Source organism: Helianthus annuus, chromosome 9 (assembly GCF_002127325.2).
Source record: "Helianthus annuus cultivar XRQ/B chromosome 9, HanXRQr2.0-SUNRISE, whole genome shotgun sequence".
Classification (NCBI taxonomy): Eukaryota; Viridiplantae; Streptophyta; class Magnoliopsida; order Asterales; family Asteraceae; genus Helianthus; species Helianthus annuus.
In genome coordinates this window covers 134,996,006-135,015,894 of record NC_035441.2, presented here as the reverse complement: position 1 = coordinate 135,015,894, position 19,889 = coordinate 134,996,006, and positions in this window count along the sequence as shown.

The following is a 19,889-nucleotide window of genomic DNA, read 5'->3' as shown; positions in this document are numbered from 1 at the left end:
CAAACGCATCAGTGCTACCACTTCAGCCGCTACTCCTACTACCCCCAGTGACAGCAAAAGAAAGTGGGATGGGGATTCTAGCAAAGGTTCAGCAACAGTTCAGTCTCAAGCTCAGCAGCAGAAGACTGACCACTACCAGAGTCCTAGTCAGCAATCTTCTGGTGGTCATAGACAGAGAAGATATCAGGGATTCCACCCCAAGTGTCACAACTGCAACAGGCACCATAGCGGCCAATGCAACAAGGGTCGTTGTCAAAGGTGTCTCAAGATGGGTCACGAGGCCAAAGACTGTAGGAGCCCACGGCCTGCAAATCAGAACCAGCAACTGCAATTACCAGCTGCACAAAACCCGCAGCAGCAGCAACAGCGGGGCAACAGAGGATGTTTTCAGTGCGGGGCTGAAGGTCATTTCAAGCGTGATTGCCCCCAGTTAAACCAGAACCAGAATCGCAACAACAACAACCAGGGCAACGGGAACAACAACAACAACGGGGGAAACAACAACGGCAATGAAGCTAGGGGTCGTGCTTTTGTGCTGGGCCGAGGTGACGCAATGAATGATCCCAATGTGGTCATGGGTAAGTTTCTTCTCGACAATATATATGTTACTGTTTTGTTTGATTCGGGTGCGGATACAAGTTATATGTCTGTGAAAGTGAGTCAACTGCTAAAACGTACACCAACACTTTTACCCACCAGTCATGTCGTAGAATTAGCTAATGGTAAGAGTCTAGAGGCCACGCACATAGTTCAGGGTTGTAATCTTATCCTCGCGGGTCAGACTTTCTCCATCGATCTCATTCCCATAGTTTTGGGTAGTTTTGACATCGTCATTGGTATGGACTGGTTATCTCAACATCACGCAGAAATCTTGTGCAAGGAAAAAATAGTTCGCATTCCTCGTTCTGGCAAGGAACCTCTCGAAGTTCAAGGCGACAAGAGTAGTGCTGTGGTTGGCATCATCTCTTTCTTGAAGGCTCAGAAATGTTTACGAAAGGGGCACACTGCCATCTTGGCACTTGTTACTGATGCATCAGTGAAAGAAAAGAAGTTGGAGGATATTCCAGTAGTACGCGACTTTCCTCAGGTGTTCCCTGAAGATTTACCCGGTTTACCACCTCATCGCCAAGTCGAATTTCAGATCGAGCTCGCTCAGGGAGCAGCACCCATAGCTCGAGCACCGTATCGTTTAGCACCAACCAAACTGGAAGAACTGTCAAAGCAACTGCAAGAGCTCTTGGAAAAGGGCTTTATTCGTCCAAGCTCTTCGCCTTGGGGAGCTCCAGTGTTATTCGTGAAAAAGAAGGACGGTACCTTCAGGATGTGCATAGACTACCGGGAACTCGACAAGGTAACGGTAAAGAACCGTTATCCTCTTCCGCGTATCGACGACTTATTCGACCAGTTGCAAGGGTTGAGTTACTACTCCAAGATAGACTTGAGGTCGGGTTATCATCAGCTGAGAGTCCGGGATGAGGACGTCTCTAAGACAGCATTCAGAATGCGTTACGGTCACTACGAGTTTCTAGTCATGCCATTTGGGCTTACGAACGCGCCTACAGTTTTCATGGATCTTATGAACAGGGTGTGCAAACCCTATCTTTGCAAGTTCGTCATTGTCTTCATCGACGACATTCTGATCTACTCCAAGAGTCAGGAGGAACACGAGCAGCACTTACGTCTTATCTTGGAACTTCTTCGAAAGGAACAACTGTACGCCAAGTTTTCAAAATGCGACTTCTGGCTTCGTGAAGTCCACTTTTTAGGCCATGTGGTAAACAAGGATGGGATCCATGTCGATCCATCCAAGGTAGATTCGATCAGGAACTGGCCTGCACCGCGTACACCAACGGAAATACGCCAATTCTTGGGTTTGGCGGGGTACTACAGACGCTTCATTAAAGACTTCTCAAAAATTGCACAGCCGCTTACACTACTGACACAGAAGGGTGTCACCTACTGTTGGGGTAACAATCAGGACACTGCTTTTCAGCACTTAAAGGATAGACTTTGCAGTGCACCTATCCTCTCTTTGCTAGAGGGCACGGACGATTTTGTAGTATATTGTGACGCATCCATCCAGGGTCTTGGATGTGTGTTAATGCAGCGCGACAAGGTCATTGCTTACGCTTCGCGCCAACTTAAGGTTCATGAACGGAACTACACAACGCACGATTTAGAGCTGGGAGCTGTTGTTTTCGCACTTAAGATATGGCGACACTACCTGTACGGTACCAGGTGCACAATTTACACCGATCACAGGAGTCTCGAGCATATCTTCAAGCAGAAGGAATTGAATATGCGTCAGCAAAGATGGGTTGAACTTTTGAACGATTACGAATGCGCTATTAAGTACCATCCAGGCAAAGCCAATGTTGTGGTTGACGCCCTCAGTCGGAAAGACACTACACCTAGACGCGTGCGAGCTTTGCAGCTCACTATTCAGTCCAGTCTTCCTGCACAGATACGAACTGCTCAGATAGAAGCATTGAAACCCGAAAACGTCAAGGCTGAAGCCTTACGCGGCTCAAGGCAACGAATGGAACAAAAGGAAGACGGCGCCTACTATGTAACGGGGCGTATTTGGGTCCCACTATATGGCGGATTACGGGAACTTGTGATGGATGAGGCACACAAGTCTCGCTACTCGGTACATCCAGGGTCGGATAAAATGTACCACGATCTCAAAACAACATACTGGTGGCCTAGCATGAAAGCCCACATCGCTACTTACGTCGGCAAGTGTTTGACATGTGCAAAAGTCAAAGTGGAGTATCAGAAACCAGCGGGCCTACTTCAGCAACCCAAGATACCGCAACGGAAATGGGAAAAAATTTCCATGGATTTTGTTACAGGCCTACCCAGATCCCAGTGTGGGAATGATACTATATGGGTGATCGTGGATCGACTCACCAAGTCTGCACACTTCCTGGCTATAAAGGAAACGGATAAGTTCTCCACTCTCGCAGACGTTTATCTTAAGGAAGTTGTTTCGAGGCACGGGGTGCCCACCTCTATCATTTCGGATCGGGATGCACGATTCACGTCAGAGCTATGGCAAGCAATGCACAAATCTTTTGGCTCACGGTTAGACATGAGCACAGCATATCATCCTCAGACGGATGGGCAGTCTGAGCGAACGATCCAGACTCTTGAAGACATGCTTCGGGCATGTGTTATTGATTTCGGCAACGGCTGGGAAAAGCATCTCCCTCTAGTGGAGTTCTCATACAATAACAGTTATCACACCAGCATTCAAGCCGCTCCATTCGAGGTATTGTACGGGCGTAATTGCCGGTCACCTCTCTGTTGGGCAGAGGTGGGGGATAGTCAGATCACGGGTCCAGAACTTATAGTGGACACCACGGAAAAGATTGCACAAATACGACAACGCATGGCGGCAGCACGCGGCCGTCAGAAAGGCTACGCGGATAAGCGTAGGAAGCCATTGGAATTTCAGGTCGGGGACCGGGTTTTACTTAAAGTCTCACCCTGGAAGGGTGTGGTCCGTTTTGGGAAACGGGGCAAACTCAATCCGCGGTGTGTCGGACCGTTCGAAATCGCAGAAAGAATAGGCACAGTAGCCTACAGACTGAACTTACCAGCTGAACTCGGGGCAGTTCACAACGTTTTTCACGTGTCGAATCTGAAGAAATGCCTGTCAGATGAGACCCTCATAATTCCCTTGAAAGAGCTCACTATCAACGAACAGTTGCACTTCGTCGAGGAACCAGTTGAAATCACGGACCGGGATTTTAAGGTCCTCAAACACAAGAGAATCCCTCTTGTTCGAGTTCGATGGAACTCCAAGCGTGGTCCAGAGTACACCTGGGAGCGCGAAGAACCAGATGACAGAAAAGTATCCCCAGTTATTCGATACCAATGCAACCACTACTGAGGCTGAAGCTACTACCACGGAATTTCGGGACGAAATTCCAGATCAACGGGGGGAGGATGTGACACCCCAGGAAAACCAGTGAACGATACAACTTACATAGCTTCCTCAGTGAGTACGTACCAAATTTCGGGACGAAATTTCTTTTTAGTTGGGGATAATGTGACAACTCGTAATTCGAACATATTTTGTGTAACGTATGTGTACGATCTGTGACTTTTATGAAAGTATGTATGATATTTACGTGAATGCTATGTTAATACGTGCTTGTGAATGTATGTATGAAAAACACACAACATAAACCGATCGCACAACAACCATCAATTGCACGCACAAGCCCACTTCGGGCCTTACCTTTGTACACAGACCAAGGGCGGCCCATTGAGGGGTCCGGCCCACTTCTCTTAAACGTGTAAACACCCATCCTTGGGGTTTATTCTCTCATTAGTTGCAATTACCTCACAACACACAAGAAACCCTAATCTCTACTTCTCTCTCGGTCTCGATGGTAACAATGCTCTTCCCCTTGGAGCTTGTGATTCGGATTAACTCTTATTTATCTCTATAACCGGTTAGTGTTCTTATTGATTGTTTGTATATTGAATGATGAGGTTTGATGTTCATGAAAATCGGTTTGCATGTATAAATCATTGTAGATTTAAAAATCGTATGATGTTAAGAATCGGGTGTATGTTTATTGGCTGTAATATGTTTGCATTCGGATGATCGATTGTGTTAATCTTGATTCAGATGCCTGTAACCGGCTGTATATTCATGTAATCGGACCAAACAATAGGACGTGATAAGTTATTGTTCATGTTTTGACAATGTGGATCTTTAGGGTTCATATGAATTCAATGTAGAATGATATGGTGATCGATTAGGGCATGATTTGGTTTCTTATTTTGATCGAGTATTGATTGAATTGCAAACTGTTAGTTGTTGATTGATTGTGTGCAAACTTGGAAACCTTGTAACTGATTGGCTAGATTAATGTGTGTAACCGACTTGCATGTTATCCGGAAATTAAAACATAACGCACAAGATCAGAATCATCACATAAGATTTCTGATCGCACAAGACTGTCCAGTCGTACAAGCTTGACTGGATCGCACAAGGGTAAAACAAACTGATTCGGGCCGCACAAGCTTTGGGCTTATGCACATGTTGGGCCGGGGTATTTAGTGGGTTAGGTTAGTGATCGCACAAGGGTAACCGGACCGCACAAGCTACTATGGACTATTTAGTTGGGCTGTTATGTTTTTGGACTACTTATGCTATTGGGCCGGACAAGCCCAAACCCAGTCGCACAACCCAAGCAGATCGCACAAGTCTGCTTGGATCGCACAAGTCACTTAGATGTTTCCATTTGGGCCGAACAGGCTGTTGGACTGCTTATCTGTTTGGGTCGGGTTTACAATGGATCGCACAATATGATGGGCTTATTTTTATTCGCACATTGTTTTGACTGTTATGTGTTTACCATGATCTTCACATGTTCGTAATGTGTTAACTTATGTGAAACCAATGTGCAATACTTGAGTCAAAACCTGACTTGTATGATAACCCTGTTAGGACGTGATTGATCACTCTTAGCCCAAGAAACCCTTTTTGTGTATCTGCCGAGCAAACCAAGGTGAGTTCACACAGCCAAGGCATGGGATTCCCGGGTGGGAATTGGGTTGGAAGTTTTGAATTGGATGATTACTCGTACTTACGCTATTGCTAGACTAGAGACCATCGTCCTCAGGATAGGCAGGACACTTACGTAAAACCTACGTAACCTAGTATCTACCAATGTCTCCCGGGTCGGGAGGATACTTACGTAAAACCTACGTAGACTAATACCTACTACTGTCTTCCGGGTCGGAAGGACACTTACGTAAATCCTACGTAAACCCCACACGTACCACTGTCCTTGGGGAAGGGCACTCACGTAAATCCTACGTGACCTTGTACGTATTCCTGTTCTCGGTTTAAGAAGAACACATGGTTGCAAATAGTCTAGTAAGTACAAACATGGGAAGCCCCCATTAGTAAAGATAAACGTGGGAAACCCCCACTAGTAATACATATGACCATGGGAAACCCCCACTATTAGTACATACTTACATGGGAAGCCCCCACTAAATGCATATATGATTTGTTATAACGAACGTACTTTCTGTGAACTCGCTCAACTAGTTGTTGACTCTCTGCTGCATGCCTTGCAGGACCTTAGGTACTTTTGGAGCTTGCACTGGTGGCGCGGTCGTTGTGGACAAGGATCGTGACTTCTTCGTTGAACTGTTATGACATTTAAAACTATTAACTATGTTGGGTTACTTATATGCTTCCGCTACTCAGACTATGTTTTGTTGGAACATCAATTGTATTGAATTGGGTTTTATGAATTACTTTAATTATTTACGCTATGTTCAATATGATTGATGGCTTGATCCTGGTCATGTCACGCTCCCAAGCGGTGATACCCCGCAGGTGGATTTTGGGGGTGTGACACATTGGTATCAGAGCCATTGGTTATAGAGAACTTGGTTTTAATATGGGGAAAACGTTTTTATTAAAACCAGACTATAACCAGAACAGTGCTCTCAACGATCCACAACGACGCTTCGCTCCACGTGCAAGACTCGACATCCTAGGTAATAAGGTTTATGTTTATTACCTGCTTGCTAGAGCTACATAGAACTTTGCTCGTAGTATGCTAGATTACATTGCTTACTATTTGTTATTACTTGAGAATACCTATGTGCTTACACTCTTCTGTCATCGCACTACTCGCGAACCATTCTCACTTATGCTACTTTTACTATGAAGATCATGTCTGGACGTGTGAACATGACTCAAGCCCAGTTGACGGCTCTTATCAATGAACAAGTAGCTGCGGCACTTGCAGCTGCACAAGCAGGTCAACACGCCCCACAACCTGTCTGTACGTTCAAGAACTTCATGGACTATCGTCCAAGCACGTTCAGTGGCACGGAGGGAGCAGTTGGACTCCTCCATTGGTTCGAAAAGCTAGAGTCTGTGTTTGAAATGTGTGAATGCCCTGAGGCTCGCAGGGTCAAGTACGCCACTGGTACTTTGGAAGGAATCGCGCTAACTTGGTGGAACGCGCAAGTACAGATCCTAGGGTTGGCAGCTGCTAACGCCACCCCTTGGAATGATTTCAAGGAACTTATCAAGAGGGAATACTGCACACGTGATGACATCCACAAGTTGGAGGTGGAACTGTATCACTTGAAAATGACGGGGTCGAAAATCGAAGCTTACACGAAGCGGTCAAATGAACTGGCCATCTTGTGTCCAACCATGGTAGACCCTCCGATCAAGCGTATCGAACTGTACCTCAAGGGTCTAGCCTCAGAAATTCAGAGCCATGTTACATCGGCTAACCTCGACAACATCCAAGACATTCAGCGTCTTGCTCATCGCCTCACGGATCAGGCGGTGGAACAAAACAAGTTGCCCAAACGCATTAGTGCTACCACTTCAGCCGCTACTCCCACTACCCCCAGTGACAGCAAAAGAAAGTGGGATGGGGATTCTAGCAAAGGTTCAGCAACAGTTCAGTCTCAAGCTCAGCAGCAGAAGACTGACCACTACCAGAGTCCTAGTCAGCAATCTTCTGGTGGTCATAGACAGAGAAGATATCAGGGATTCCACCCCAAGTGTCACAACTGCAACAGGCACCATAGCGGCCAGTGCAACAAGGGTCGTTGTCAAAGGTGTCTCAAGATGGGTCACGAGGCCAAAGACTGTAGGAGCCCACGACCTGCAAATCAGAACCAGCAACTGCAATTACCAGCTCCACAAAACCCGCAGCAGCAGCAACAGCGGGGCAACAGAGGATGTTTTCAGTGCGGGGCTGAAGGTCATTTCAAGCGTGATTGCCCCCAGTTAAACCAGAACCAGAATCGCAACAACAACAACCAGGGCAACGGGAACAACAACAACAACAACGGGGGAAACAACAACGGCAATGAAGCTAGGGGTCGTGCTTTTGTGCTGGGCCAAGGTGACGCAATGAATGATCCCAATGTGGTTATGGGTAAGTTTCTTCTCGACAATATATATGTTACTGTTTTGTTTGATTCGGGTGCGGATACAAGTTATATGTCTGTGAAAGTGAGTCAACTGCTAAAACGTACAAGTTATATGTCTGTGAAAGTAAGTTTCTTCTCGACAATATATATGTTACTGTTTTGTTTGATTCAGCTGGCTTTTATTGGCTTCATACTAAGTTACCTGAAACACGTGTTTAAAACATTTTATCAGCAGGAAATACTGGTGAGTGAATCCCAGTTTAATCAGGTTTAAATAAAAAGTCACAGTGAACAGTATTGAGGGCGATCCCGCAATTACATTTGTTTCCAAGTTATATCAATTATCACCCGTCGGTACTGTCAGACCTGACTTGTGGAAATGTTACTCCTTAACCAGGTTGTATCAAATTTTGTATACAAAACCCCAACATACCCACGATAATTGTATTCTTACAAATACTCAATAACTGTTATTCGCATGGAAAAGTATGTAAGGTTTTGTAAAAACATTTAACAAAAAGAGGATTACTCACATTGCTATTATAGGGCTTTCCTTTGTGACTTCCTGGTTATAATCTAATTAAATATACAATGCACACGTGTTAGTATAATAACCCATTTTAACATTAGTAATACCCTCCCCGAGACGGTATTCCAACGACTACGTCGGGCAGAACCACGACAGCTGTTACGGAACCCTAGATCAATCGGGCAGAGTATCTAATACGTATCGAGGGGTTATGATACTTACAACGAGGCAGAGCTTCGCTAATTAGGGGGTATAATACCCGCGTGTTATCTCTACTATGTAGAAATTGAGAGAGAATCGAGAGAAATGAACGAATTGACTGAAGGCCCGATGCGTTCTATTTATAGGTGTTGATCTTGCTTCTCTCGCGGCCCGCGTAAAACAAGCAAAGGGCCTACGCGGCCCGCGTTGACTCTGGTCGTCGTCGTAGCTTAGCTGGGTCATCAGGTAGGCCCGCCAGGTGTTGGGCCAGGTGGCGGCCTAGGGCTGCGCCACATTTTTGATTTTACGCGGTCCGCGTAAGTTTGAGGGGGGGGGGGTTCACGCGGCCCGCCTCAACTTTAAAGTTAACGAATTCTGATTTAACCTCTATACCGCCCGCGTGAAGGTTGGGGTGGGTCTACGCGGCCCGCCTCAACTTACTTTTTCTTGCTATATTGTATTTCGAGCTCGGTTTTTACGTATGGAATGTATTTTAGGAAGTGTAGGGGTGTCAGAAAGATATTCGGGAGGGTTGTTATATTTTGGGTACAACTCCTGGATTATTTAACAAAATATATAGTGCACTCACATTAAGTATAGTGACCCAATTCTACTTTATCCCTACGTCACGAGACAGAACCCCAACTAGTTTAGGCAGAGCCTTGAGATACGTTACGGGGCCCTACGTCAGTCGGACAGGGTATCAATGATCAAGGGTTAAAACACTTAAAGCGGGGCAGGGCTTTATTATTATAGTGTAAATAATAAAAGGAAATAAGAATATATATATATATATATATATATCGAGAGAGTGAAAGAAATGTGAGCTTAGAATGAAGTCTACATCTCTATTTATACTACACAGAAATCTTGGAGACCAAATTCTTAACGTTGAAGAAATCTCTATTTGTGTGACACGTGCATACACTGCACATTTAAGTTTTAGTTTAATTTCTTTATTTTGAAAGCTACGTAATGCATGCATATGCATATGTATACATTGTGCATTATTTTTATAAGTTAGTTTACTTTTTATTTTGATTCCTTTCCATGTATGCACACAATACCTATTTAAGTTTAATGAAATTTTAATATTATTTTATTTATTATATTTAATTCAACTGCTTCATTCATTTAGCGTTTATAACTTTTAAAATATGACGTTTTACAAAACAATGAATATGTCATTGGAACGAGAATATTTGTATCTACATTTTGAACCAAGTTTCATTAAAAACGGAGTAGGTTATAATATATTTTTATTATGATAATTATGAAACGGTTCCTACGCTTGCTCAAAATCCCTCATATTTCCATCGGTCAACTGACCCATGATGCATCCTTTTAATAACATAAGTTTTTATATATTTTATATAAATAAAAATTTTGGGAATGTTACATCCTCCCCACCTTGTTTTAAATCTCGTCCTCTAGATTCCCTGAAATATGGATGTATATTTAGTTAGTTTAGTTTCTAGGTATATTCTAGTCTTTATTTTAAATTTCACTTTGACCAGAACTATTCTTTATTCTTTGAGACTCTTACCTTTAATTTGTATGATCTTTTAATCGATTTAAATTCTTCATTTACCTCTTATAACTTTGAAGAGGTGCAACTAAAGATTTATCAGTTAGGTATGTATTCCTGTTATTTCAAATAAATTTAAGGGTTCCGAATGGTAAATCTTAGTAGAATTATAGGGGAAAAGAGTTCTTGTAAGTATATCTAGTCGTGGTTACTCTTATTTTCTCAAGGGCTCTTAATAAAGGTAAAACGATTCTTTATAAGTTTTTAGATGTTTTGTGTCTTAGCACAACTTTTGGTTACAGGCTTCCTAATGCATTAATAATCGTAAAGGAAATCTTATACTTTTCAGGGTGGCCCAATTTATAGGGTTCCCGTCGTTCATCTTGTCGCACGAGTTTCGAGACTGATGATCAAACGAAATAGTGTTTGATATCGGAATTATAGACGTATACGAGAGATTCCTGATACATAAATCTAAAATTATCATTGACACACTTGTTCGTGATTTATCCCTAATTGTCAATCAATATGGTCTTTGGATTTCCTCATAGATATACATATCTATATAATCATATATTTCATATACTGTAATATACACACCATTCATCAGGTCAGTGTATTTAACAGATTCATATTTCCAAAAACAGGTCAGACATCAAGTCATGGTACTATTTTAGGGAATTTTCATTATCATAACGTATACCTCATCTCACCCGGTTTCGTCGGAGAGGTACCCCCATCTCACCCGGACAAGATGGAGTGTATACCACATCATACCCAGGCTTGCCGGAGAGGTAGTTATCACTGTATTTCCCATAAATAGAATTTTCTCAATTAATGATTTCAGAACTACATCTTTTATTATAGCTTGTATCAAGGAACAAGGAAATTAGTATTCTCATGATGGATCATATTCTAGAACCGAGTAGTATTAATAAACAAGAAATAACAGTGGCCAGTTGTTATCGCTTATTTATCATACAAGCACTGTTCTAGTCATCATCCTCACGGGATACCAATAACCATCACACTTTATCTACGCAAGTGATTGGCTTATCTCAAAGCTTTATACTAAGGCATTTTTCTTAGATTCAAGTATAAATACTGTCCTGGTTGTTACCAGTGAATATCAATATCCTAACTCTTTCATTTAAGCATAGATATTATTATGGTTGTGGTTTTCTTTTGGTTGGAGAATGGAGTTTCAAATATATCATTGTCTCCATTGATACTATAGCTAGGTTCAATGTAATAAATATACTTACAGCCAACTTCATTCATGCTTATATATTATGAGATTCCGATGCACGGAATATTTTATTGAGACAGATAGTATTTTAAAACATAATATGTTTCAGGATTTATTCTTATAATGGCTTCGTGTTTTCATAAAAATCACCAATGATATTTTCTCTTATATTTATCTTACAAAAGATATTATATTGGGTATACTATTAAGAAATTCTATCATGTATACACATGTGTATATTTATTATTTAGAAACAAACGAAACTTTCAAATTTCTAGTTTAATATTTAAACTTATGTAATATATAGATATACGCACATATATAAAGTAATAACCATACATCCGATGGTACCAATCATCAAGCTTATTTCCATGACTTTATTTTATCCTTATCAAATATAATGTTTTGGAATTAAAAGTTTAGGGAAATAAATTACTAAAAATATAAATTTTCTGGACTCATAAGAACAATTTCATTTTTAACTAATGGGTTAAACTATACCAGACCCATTATTTATTTTACCTCAAAAATTTCTCCTCAAGTAACTATCTATATATCTATTCCAATTATCACATTCCTACCTTTTTCCTTTTGTATCAATCATAATATACTTTTAAGATTGAAAAGCATTATTTAGAAGACTATGTGCATATATGACTCATGACATGGTATTTATGGGTTACCCAGAGATATATATACTATATGTAAATTACTTTCTGTAATTGAAAATTTTAGTTATAGCAATGTAACGGATATATATTAAATATTAATATATAGTATAAACTTAAAACACAAAATTTTTTTTTTCAACCTTGTGTAACGTACTTCATCCCATACTATCAAAGTGTGTATATATTCGAGATCTATATATATATATATATATATATATATATATTTTTCAAGTATTTAATTAAATAGATCTTTTATCGATTCACGTAACCGACTTTTAAAAATTTATTTGTGTTACGGATACATCACTAATATTTTATTACCACAGTTACTTTATGAGGACCTCCATCTCCATTATTTAAACAATCACAATTCAATCTCATCTCTTTTATCTTGATTATAATCTTTTTAAAGTATGAGAACTTCGAAACTACTTAAAGTAAGTTTAACATCCAATTTATCAACTCAACTCATTTACTAATATTGTATTATTTAGCTATTATACATCAGCCAAGCTGTCTTAAATACTTTTCTTTATAATTTAGGATACACAATCCTACAATTAATATGACTGGTTAATCTTATATTAATTATTTCCATGCATAAGACCTATTCTGGACATATCTTAATATTAAAGATTTGTAGAAATGCTTTCAACGTTTAGTTAGGCATTTCTACGTAGTCTAACCAACCCAAATCTCAAAAAAATTTAAATGATTTTATTTAATCATGAATATCCCTCATATTCATTTAACATTTTATCGCTAAGTATTTTAATAGAAACCTTTACAAATAATCCTAACATAAAATTATAAAAGTATAAAGTCTTATGGCCAACTGGTTACAAATCAGAAGGAATAAAATAAAGTGGAAAATTGGTACACCTGGGTTTCAAAACTTGCTTTGGCTCAATCCACTAAAGCAATCTTTTAAAATTTTTTATTTTTTAAAATTTTTTTCGGTTAATTTAATAGCTTCGGTTTTATTTATTTAAATATAATTTATTTTGAAACAATATTATTAAAACCACAAAGTTTTAAAACTTTATACCATATATTTCAATATGTATTTTAAACCAAAGTAAATGATTGGTTCCAAAAGAAAGTCATGAACATGATTGCTTTGTTAACAACTAACTTAGTTTGATGTATATTATAATGTTATTTGAGTAGGTGGTATTAATTATCACAGACAACATTCTAGTATAAATATTTGGGTACCATCATAAAAATAGATTGATTAAAAACGGCGAACATTGCGACTTATATATATATATATATATATATATATATATATGTATATTTATTGCAACTACAACTGGGGTTCAAAATATACTAGGAATTATGTATTCATAACTTATTTTAGTCTATCTAGGTTATAGGAGTATTATGCTCAACATACTTTTATGTATGGTTTTATTCTATCTTTTACTAGGTTGTTTATTTAATGGGCAAAATTTCTTTTAAAATTTCTGGCTCATAGGTGGCATGGGTGCTGGTACTGGTTTTGCGGTTCAACTATAAATTAATATTTACTTCTGTAGTGGCTAACATATGGAGATTTACCCATTGTTTATCTTCCCATGGTAGGTTATTGCCTGTTTCCTGAGTTTGTGCATTTGTTTCCTTATTAATTATTACTTCCTTTGGTTGTGACTTCTTTATTTTCTTTATTTTCTCTTGACTTTTTTTTCTAGTAATCCTACTTCTCTTTTTAGTGGTAAATAGTTTCTAAGACTGTGCCTTACGAATAAAAATTTCTTTCTCAGTATCTGCTGAGTATCCTGAGGGATTTGGTTGAAATGAGGTTCCCTTATTTTTACTTCTTAAAAACATTAACTATTAACTCTCTTTTATACCGATTGTACAAACCATCAGACCCATTTTTTTTAATAGTGTATTATAACGTATGTTTATTAGAAGTATACTATACTACAACGTGTATATTATTTTACATACAATTAATATTGTATATTAACACGATTTCTGGATTTAAGGTCAATTCAGGAATTTACCATAATCTATACCACCATTCATAAGGATAGATCATGGTATAGATCATGAAGTCTATGAATCAACTTAAAATAACATACTTTTATTTATTTAAGGTGGATACATAATGTTATTCGATTTCTTATGTAAATTTACCATAAATTATGATTTTAGATTTAATATCTAAAATTTATACCCATGATCTATGAATATTTTTACAAAATGAACGTGTATTAATATTTCCTAGTAAGGTTGATATACACATAGTAGTATATACACACACACATATATATATATATATATATATGTATATATATTACGGTACATTCATTTATTTAAGAAGAGATCTCACTCAAGGTGATACCTTAAGTTACTAATTGTATAAGAATGTGTAGTATAATACATATGCCGAGGTAGCCTATGGGTACGTCTAGTCATATTGGTTACTCATACTCTGAACTCAAAACATAAAAACCATAATATAAATATTAAGATTCATCTACACAGAATATGTCACACCCCAACCGATGGCCGAATCATCGGGGCGCGGCACTGAGCGAAACAGATTGTCCAGAAGTTTCCACAACAACTATTATATAAATTCAGTTTACATGACACGTCCCATACCGTGTCCCAAATAAATAACAAGTAATCATAGAAAGCAACTAGGCAAATAATTCCGTTCCGACAACTCAGATTCAGTTATTACAGACAAATGTTTATATTTCTAGACTCCCTAGCCTCGATTTCATCACCATGCGCCTAAGCATCCTAGCAACTTAAGCACCTGTCACATACGTTAAAATAAAGTCAATACATAAAATGTAAAGGTGAGCACACAAGTTTAATAATAGCATATAGAGTTCGAATAGTTTACGCATAACCAGGCACGTACACAGATGAAAACGATGCATGTTAATTATCGACATGGGACCATCGATACCAACGACTGCGGGTTGACCGTCCGAGACGGTTCACAATACATGATTACCACCGTAATCCATGCAAGTAATTGTCCTTAACAACCCCCGTGTGAACGGGTGCTGAGTCCAAGCTATAGTACTATGTTGCTAAGGCAGGTAGATAGCATTCCACGTGTAAACATAATAAACAGCATTCATTTAGTCAAGTAGCACATGCAAATGGTCAGCGTTCAAATAGTTTGTGTTTGATTGTGATTTGATAGGTAACGTATGTAACACCCAAAAGTGCAAAAAGCAAAAAGGGATCGAGTATACTCACAGTGGTTGATTGTGGATTGAAGGGAGCGCTGAGAGTAAGATTAGCCTGAATAGTTCGATAGCATAACTATAAGTAACGCGGAAAAGTAAACAAGTATGGATGGATCGAATGGGCTGGTCGATCGAACGGCAGGTTCGATCGAACGGCCCGTTCGATCGGCTGGTGTATCCGATTGGACAGTCCCGTTCGATCGGCCGGTAGGCTCGATCGGCTGGACCATTCGAGTGGATTGTTTCTTCCTCTGGTGTGTTTGTGTTAGAGGATTTGAACTTTTGAAGTTTTTGTTGCAGTATTTGAGAACACTGAAGTATTCCTACCTTTCAAGTCGATCGATCGAACGGTTCGTTCGATCGGCTAGCTCACTCGATCAGCTAGCTCACTCGATCGGCTAGGAGCTTCAAGGTTAGTCCCCAACTGAATGTCACTCGATCGAACAGTCTGTTCGATCGGCTGGCATTCCCTACTACGAACGAGTTGTGAAAACGATTAAGTGTTGAAGCATAGTATCTCATGATCCGAACAGTAATGTTTACCAATCGAGTGTCATGTCCGATCGAACACTACTTCGTCAATACTATACCTCATGAAATTTTGAAAGTGTGGGACCATGTGCTAGCCGATCGGCTGGCCCGGTCGATCGGCTGGCATGCCCGATCGGCTGGGCTGTTCGAACAGCCTAGCCGTTCGGTCAGCATTTCTGACCTGGTCGGCCTTTCGTCTAACACCTGACTGTTTGTTTATCTGTCATTCTTTCAAGGTATCTTGACAACGTGTTGAACTATGATAACCTCCGTTCCTACTTGTCTCCTTAGCTCGAGCAGGAAATCACCCAAGTCCGGCCGGTGGATGGTTCGGAATGTCGGTTTAGAGTTTAACCCGAAATCGGTGAACCTTGTTCATAGAACCCGAATCTTGAACCTTTAACTATTTGAATGATTAGTTAGCCGGTTCAAGCTTCGTTTCTATTGATTTGAAGGCATTGAGTGTAAAAGAGTTGAAAGAAAGTTGGAATTCCTTCTTTCAATCCTTCACAACTTGTGGATGTTTAGATCTTTGATAGATCTTAACTTGTTTATGTGGAAATCGGTTAGATCTAAGCTAATCATAGTGGAATGAGGCCAAAACATGATGTTCTTCAAGAACACCATGATGACATCACCCAGGAACACTTAGATCTTGGTGATTTCACGTTTAGAATCCAAGTTTTGAAAGATAGAAAGGTGTAGAATCAAGTAATGATCAAGATCGTACAGGAATTAGAGCGAAAACTTACCGGGATTGGGAGAAATCTGAGAAAAGGTGAAGAAGATGGCTGGTTCGGTCAGAGCTTTCCAAAAATAGAAAGTATGACAATGACAACCCTATTTATAGGCTCCAAAAGAGGAAAGTGGCAGCCGATCGGCCAGGAGCTCCGATCGAGTGGGCTGCCCGATCGGCTGGCAAGATGCTAGCCGATCGGCTGGCCTGTTCAATCAGGTCGCCTTCCTGTTCGATCCGCGACACACTTTGGGTATTTTGCGACGATTTTCGACGTTTCGATTTCGATGGACGACGATACGAATTCGATAGAGTTCCTAGTTAAATTACTTTCAGTCCCAACTACTATATCTAACATACAATCTTCTATAAGTCACGTTTCGATGTCGGTTTCGATTGAGTTCGACTGCCTTTCGAGTTTCGATTTGATTTTCGATTGATTTGCTTGAATACCACACCAAACGTAAAGTAAACACGCACAAGTAACACATAAGGCACACACACGTATAATCAATACCACAATTCGCATAATTCGAGTCTCGAGTTCGATGATTGTTAGGTCGGTTTGATTACTGATTAGTTAACTTTATCGCATTGTTACTTCCTATCATTCACAGTCGTAGATCGGTTCGCATTAAAACACATTCGATTACTTCGATTCTTGCTGATTACAACACTTACTCCACATAATACAATTAAAACATAAAATTGACTATCTACAGTCAAAGAAAGTCAAAGTTGACTTGGACTTTGACTTTGACTTTGACATTCAAAAACACGGGGTGTTACAGAATAACACATAAATTGTTATATTAATTTCCTAACACAGAATTTAAAACTTAAGTGTCAGCAGAACACTTCTTTGGCTTGAACCAGTGGCATAGCTCTGATACCACCTTCTGTCACAACCCTCGACCCCTGTCTCGGGAGCGGGCGGCCGTGAGCCAGTTTCGGTGGTATCGGTGTTTATCAATTTGGCAGCGGAATTTTTCATCAGGACCGTAGTTAGGAAATATTTTATCAGAGTAAAACCACCATATTTTCATAATATTAAACACATGGGATAAAACCCAAGTTTGCAGTACACAAATTTTCATAGGAATAAATCCTATTTTATTTAAAAACATCTATTTTATTTTAGGTAACTTTATTGCCACTTTTCCAAGCCTTCAGTGCTCTCCAGCTGGCTTTTATTGGCTTCATACTAAGTTACCTGAAACACGTGTTTAAAATATTTTATCAGCAGGAAATACTGGTGAGTGAATCCTAGTTTAATCAGGTTTAAATAAAAAGTCACAGTGAACAGTATTGAGGGCGATCCCGCGATTACATTTGTTTCCAAGTTATATCAATTATCACCCGTCGGTACTGTCAGACCTGACTTGTGGAAATGTTACTCCTTAACCAGGTTGTAACAAATTTTGTATACAAAACCCCAACATACCCACGATAATTGTATTCTTACAAATACTCAATAACTGTTATTCGCATGGAAAAGTGTGTAAGGTTTTGTAAAAACATTTAACAAAAAGAGGATTACTCACATTGCTATTATAGGGCTTTCCTTTGTGACTTCCTGGTTATAATCTAATTAAATATACAATGCACACGTGTTAGTATAATAACCCATTTTAACATTAGTAATACCCTCCCCGAGACGGTATTCCAACGACTACGTCGGGCAGAACCACGACAGCCGTTACGGAACCCTAGATCAATCGGGCAGAGTATCTAATACGTATCCAGGGGTTATGATACTTACAACGAGGCAGAGCTTCGCTAATTAGGGGGTATAATACCCGCGTGTTATCTCTACTATGTAGAAATTGAGAGAGAATCGAGAGAAATGAACGAATTGACTGAAGGCCCGATGCGTTCTATTTATAGGTGTTGATCTTGCTTCTCTCGCGGCCCGCGTAAAACAAGCAAAGGGCCTACGCGGCCCGCGTTGACTCTGGTCGTCGTCGTAGCTTAGTTGGGTCATCAGGTAGGCCCGCCAGGTGTTGGGCCAGGTGGCGGCCTAGGGCTGCGCCACATTTTTGATTTTACGCGATCCGCGTAAGTTTGAGGGGGGGGGGGGTTCACGCGGCCCGCCTCAACTTTAAAGTTAACGAATTCTGATTTAACCCCTATACCGCCCGCGTGAAGGTTGGGGTGGGTCTACGCGGCCCGCCTCAGCTTACTTTTTCTTGCTATATTGTATTTCGGGCTTGGTTTTTACGTATGGAATGTATTTTAGGAAGTGTGGGGTGTCAGAAAGATATTCGGGAGGGTTGTTATATTTTGGGTACAACTCCTGAATTATTTAATAAAATATATAGTGCACTCACATTAAGTATAGTGACCCAATTCTACTTTATCCCTACGTCACGAGACAGAACCCCACCGAGTTTAGGCAGAGCCTTGACATACGTTACGGGGCCCTACGTCAGTCGGACAGGGTATCAGTGATCAAGGGTTAAAACACTTAAAGCGGGGTAGGGCTTTATTATTATAGTGTAAATAATAAAAAGAAATAAGAATATATATATATATATATATATATATATATATATATATATATATATATATATATATATATATATCGAGAGAGTGAAAGAAATGTGAGCTTAGAATGAAGTCTACATCTCTATTTATACTACACAGAAATCTTGGAGACCAAATTCTTAACGTTGAAGAAATCTCTATTTGTGTGACACGTGCATACACTGCACATTTAAGTTTTAGTTTAATTTCTTTATTTTGAAAGCTACGTAATGCATGCATATGCATATGTATACATTGTGCATTATTTTTATAAGTTAGTTTACTTTTTATTTTGATTCCTTTCCATGTATGCACACAATACCTATTTAAGTTTAAATGAAATTTTAATATTATTTTATTTATTATATTTAATTCAACTGCTTCATTCATTTAGCGTTTATAACTTTTAAAATATGACGTTTTACAAAACAATGAATATGTCATTGGAACGAGAATATTTGTATCTACATTTTGAACCAAGTTTCATTAAAAACGGAGTAGGTTATAATATATTTTTATTATGATAATTATGAAAGGGTTCCTACGCTTGCTCAAAATCCCTCATATTTCCATCGGTCAACTGACCCATGATGCATCCTTTTAATAACATAAGTTTTTATATATTTTATATAAATAAAAATTTTGGGAATGTTACAGTAGGCGTACACCTGACAGCTGCAAATGAACAATGGTATCTCACTTAAGGATTAACCTTGTGGGTATTATACCTGTGGTGTGTCTATTAGTCTTTAACCC